Source organism: Armigeres subalbatus, chromosome 3 (assembly GCF_024139115.2).
Source record: "Armigeres subalbatus isolate Guangzhou_Male chromosome 3, GZ_Asu_2, whole genome shotgun sequence".
Lineage (NCBI taxonomy): Eukaryota > Metazoa > Arthropoda > Insecta > Diptera > Culicidae > Armigeres > Armigeres subalbatus.
In genome coordinates, this window is record NC_085141.1 from 285,028,975 (window position 1) to 285,034,671 (window position 5,697).

Genomic DNA, 5,697 nt, shown 5'->3' on the forward strand with positions numbered 1-5,697 from the left:
ATGGGTATTCGAGCGGCGATAACAGATAACAGCTTCGCGCCTGCTGCTATCTCAAAATGCGCAAATAATTCTTTCATGTCTTCGATGCATCTAGCTGATTTTGTAACCACACTGATATCGTCAGCGTAAGCTACAATCAGATCATCATCTCCACATACACGCTCGAGTCTGTACACCAGGGGATGAAGGTACAATACAAATAGGTGCATGGATAGAGGATCTTCTTGCCTCACCGAACGTTGGATGTCGATCGGTTGAGACAGATGCCCGTTTATCATCAATCGAGATGTGGAGCGGTCCGCAATTTGGGAGAGAAGAGTAATCAGATGTTGGTTCACGCTTAAAATCAAGAACACAGAGATATGTTTGCTTCACACAAAACGGACCTAATGCGGAACATCCCCTAGATGAGCGACAGTTACACAGCCACAAAAATAGCTCGTGTGGTTTTATTGAAGCTTGGATTTCAATATTTTCAACAGTATTTGGTTCCTCATGAAACAAGGAATCTGTACAAACGTTTACATATTAAAAAGAACCGTTATCGCCACCGTACGCGGCATTTTGTGCCTGTGTAACTGTCGCTCATCTAGGGGATGTTCCGCATTAGGTCCGTTTTGTGTGAAGCAAACACATCTCTGTGTTATTGATTTTAAGCGTGTTGAAGCCAAGTGCACGACGCATGGTCTCGAAGAGAAACGAGTGCCGTACTCGGTCAAACGCGTGATTAAGATCGAAACTCACCAGTTTTCCAGCAGAACGACGATGGCGAAGACTTGCTATTCGGTCCTTCAATGCAAGTGTCGCCTGGAAGATGTTCCGTTCCGAATTCGAGCATTTCTGCCCGTCACTCAGTATGTGATGTGCCTTCATCACTCTTTCCAACCTGGTTTTGAGTATGCGGGAAAGGAGCTTGTAGTCCGAGTTTAGTTTTAGTAGTAGCTCCTCCACGCTTTTTGACCAGTACGATAATACCGTCAAGGAAAGATGCAGGAATGTTGCCGTTGAGGGCTTCATTTAGCAATAGATTGAGCTCCCTGTGAATGATGTCGAAAGTTCGGCTATAAAACTTCAGAGGAATCCCATCGCAGCCAGCTGATTTTCTGGGTGAGCTCGCTTTGATGGCAGACAGTATCTCCGCCGTGGTGATTTCACTTGTACAAGCTTCGTTTGCTTCGTCGTTCGGAGGAATGTTGTTTTCGCAGCCAAAGTTGTGTATTCCATCACCCCGCACGGGTTCCGTTGGCTCGGAATACAGATGGGAGAAGTAGCTCACAAGATGGGCTTCTATTTCGTTCGGCGCAACTATGATGTCATCTTCCTCGGTTTTCAGCTGTGTGATAACTGTTTTCTTTTTCTGTCTCTCCCCTAATTGGAAAATTGAGATTGGCTCGCCCGCTACGTAGGTCTCGTTACTCCTCATAAACATGTGGGTGAAATTACGCTGGAAGGACAGCATTTCAGCTTTCAGTCGGTTTATTGTGGTAACCATTGCTGGGTTCTGTTAGTAGCTATCGTACGCAAGCCTCAATTCAGCGTATAATCGCTGGTGTTCATTGTGGAAGTCATTAAATGCAGCTTGTGACTTCCATTTGAAAAACCATTTTATTTTCGGCTTCGCGTACGTTAGCCACCATTCCATCCAAGAAGGGTAGTTTCTCCGTTACCGTGTCCAATATTGCCATCGATGTTGAAAGTCTTCCATGTTCTCATCACGGAGACCGCTGCTCACGTAAATTCGATCGAGACGGGATTGAGCGTTTCGGTTCACGAAGGTGTAGCCAGGTTCTCGTGGATGCAGTTTTTCCCATACATCGTGCAGCCCTATTTGTTGTACGGCCATTTTGAGAGTCGGACTTGCGTTCGGGCTTGATGAGTCGCACGGCCGAAGCACGCAGTTGAAGTCGCCTGCTAGGATGGTGTGCTGCGTACGATGACGGAGGTAGCAGGGAAGAGTGCAACTGAAGAATCGTTCTCGCGCGGCCCGATGTGCAGTGCCGGAGGGAGCGTAGATGCTGCAGACAGTGCACATTGGTCCAGGTAGCATACAAAGCGGTAATAAGTTGTTCAAGCCGAACATAGCAGAGATAGAAAAAAACTTTGTTCTACAAAGTTGCTCCTAACGGTGAGGGGCTTTTTGAGGTTTTCATAAAAATTAGGGTGGGCCACATTTGAAAAAAATTAAATATAAAACTTTTTCATTTGCAGAGATACGGCTATACAATGTTCCGCGAAGTTATAGTTCAGCCAGATTCCAAGACTTTTGCTAAAAAAATTATTTCTCTAGCTCTTAAATTGACTGATTTAGAGCGATTTTCCCAAGTTTACTTAGGGTGACCCTTAAAAAAGCAGTTTGTTGCTCTAACTTTTTGGTTTCAAATTTCTCAGCAATGTGGTTTCAGACCATTTTTTGAGCTTTGCAGGGCGCAACTTTTCATGTACTTAGCGTTGCCATATCTCATGCGGATCAAAAGTTATTTAGGCTTTCTTTGAAAAAACAAGTTGTCTTCTAACGGCTGTATCTATGAATAGCGTAAACATTTTTCAATCTGTTTTTCTCGACCTTATTCTACTACTTTCAGGCTTCATTTCAGAGTGTTTAAATCGAGGGGATGATTGAACATAGCCCCATATTATTGCAATGAAAAATTACCGTTTTTTTCCATTTTCAAGCACTAATTTACTATTTTTAAGTGTTTTGCTTCCATGGCTTACTTTGTGATATGGCAAACGCCACACCATTTAGTTATAGAGCCTGAGCAGAAGCTAATTTCTTGAAAACAGCAGTTTTTATGAACTGGATATGAATAAGAGGTAACATGACAAAAAATAATAACAAAAATGAATATCCAAAATAAATAGGCATAACATTATCAGATATTTTAATACAAAACAAAAAATAATTATGTTTTGCCTTTGATATTGTAATAACAACATATGTTATGCTTTGAATAGTTTGTATATTACAAAAAGCCACTCACCGTTAGGAGCAACTTTGTAGAACAAAGTTTTTTTCTATCTTTGCTATGTTCGGCTTGAACAACTTATTACCGCTTTGCATGCTACCTGGACCACTGTGCAGTGGTATCTTGAACTCGTAGCGCAGTTAAACGGCCATCCAGGCTTTTTTGGACGTGTGAGTATGGAATATGTTCTTTTAAGGCAATTGCTGTCCCTCGTCTCGAGTGATCCACGTTGGCGATAACGTTGTAGCCGGGTAGCGAAAGTTGCTCATTCTCTACCTCTTGCAAGCATACGATATCAAGCCATTAGCTGTTTACGAAGTTTCGAAAAGCCTTTATTTCGTTGGACTTGTGATAGTGTTGATGTTTATAGTAGCGACGTAGTAGGACGAGAGAGACATTTTACTGTGTATACTCTTCATGCTCCACGCCATCGATGCGAATTTTCTTTGACCGGCGGGTTCGTCTGTTGCTGGAGGATGTTGAATATTCGTCGGTTTCGGTACCATTATTCTTATTTGGTATTGCTAAATGAGCACCGGGTTTTCTGAAGTAATCAGTCGGGGTGTTGGTATTCGGAATAACGAAAGCTCTCGTCGCTGTGTTGGTCAACGACGATGACGTTGACGCTTGATGCGGGTCTGCATCGGGAGTAGCAGCTGGAATTTGCGTGATGGTGTTTGTTGTCGATCTAGAGGTGTCGTCTAGATTCGGAGATGGTTGCATTGCTGGAAAGTCTTCTGATGAAGCAAGCGAAAGCGCAGCTGGCGTAGTTAGTGGACGAACGGCTGGTTTAGTGCCGGACGGATTTGTACCAGACGGCTTTTTTGTATCTGTTTCGGTGGTACTTGTTTGGTTACGTTTGCATAACTTTTCTGTAACAGCAACTTTTTATTTTGGACGCATGAGATCCCTGCATGTGCTTGTTCGTGACAGTGTTTACACGACTGAATTTGACCCTTGTAGACAATATAGGCCTGTTCTCCGTCTATTGTTACCCACGAATCAATGTTTTGCCTCAACACCATCCGGGCCGACCAGATACCGAGCGGCACACCTCCATACTCATACCCCTCGCCCCACGTCAGCTCGCGAATTGAGAGAACAGTCCCATAGCCACTCAAGTATTCGACGATAGTCGCCTCCGAGACATCCTCGGGCAAATCGTGTATTTTTACTTCCACACTTCCATCTTCTAACGTTATTCGTAACTTGTACTTCTTCCCTTCACTCTCCACTTTTTTGCGTGTTTTTCGTCGTGCTCTTCGACCACTTTCTGTGCGATGGCTAGATCGCTGACCTTCACAAATGCACATGCTCCACCTCTATGGCATTGTAGTCTTTGCACTTCTTCCTTCCTTAAACCGAGCACTGTGCGACAAAATGCGTGCAATTTCTCGTACGACGGCTTCAAGGGGAAGTTCGAATAGTCGATTTTGAATGTATTTTCACGCCTCATCGCGAATCAAAACACACGCGACGCGGCAGACCGATGATAAATTTGATAGCTCTGTTGATTTAGATTTCGACTTCAAAACGATTAACGTAATCGGAAAAAAACGTCTGATCATCTCAAAAGCTGAGCGAGAACTGATAAAATGACGCCGCCGCGGACACCGCCGAGCAAAATCACTGCAAACGCCGTTTCGACTATTTCCGGACCTATGTTAGTTTCTTAATCCAAAAATAATTAATTTATAGTGAGTTCGAACGCGCAAATTTACCATAAACAAGTATAGTTAATAAATCATCAACCATATGCGAACATTTATTTGCCTAAATTGGTCAAAAACTATTCAAATAATAATGCAAATATATTCTTTCGTGTTACTTCCAATGAACTGTTACCAAATGCTTACTAATGCCTTGCTCGATTGGAATGAGACTGACAGTAAATCTGGAATTCCAATTTTCAACATTTCCCATCTTTGTCTATAGTATTTTAAGTGGATTCAATTTCCACCATGCAGCGTTGGAAGTTTTCCTTCAGATATGTATTTTTTTGTGTGACTCCAATGGACTTTTCATGCTTGCATCACAAACAAACAGACATGATACTCGTTAGTGTGACCACCACCTGTGGCGTGCAAATTGATTTACAGAAAAAATATATTAAGCTCTTTTTAGTAGAATATATTCAACCGTTTAAGACGAGTTTAGTACTTTCCATTTAATTACATTACGTTTTGTTATCTTTGCAGATACGTATTTCGACCTCAACTGTGAGGCCGTCTTCGGTTTCTCGTATTTGACTCGACTTTAGTTCCAGTTTAAGGATTGATCACTACCACTATCTGGTTCGTGTTACTTTCTTCACAGAGCATAGCACTGACTAGAAGCATTTAATGTGCGTACTGGCTTCTTGTTAAAATAAATTTGTTTATAATATTTTCGATAGTTTGATTTGATTTAACAGCACCACGCATCGATCCACGATAAAGCCATCGCGAGTTGAGTGATCGAAACATTTCTTTCAAGATCATCAATTTTTATCATCTTGGAAGTCAAAGCACGAAATAACCGTTTTAAAAAAGTAATCTGAAGCTTCGAGAATAGATCAACGAATTTATTCGTTAGCAATGAAAATTCCACCTCGTCCATCGGTTTAGACGAACAGCGTCGAATGTAAAGCAACCATTTAATAATCAATAAAAATTATATAATTTATGTCCTACGGTTTGCCTTCGCCCAAGAGGAAGCCCGCAATGGTCTTCAGCACGCATTGTATGCAAAA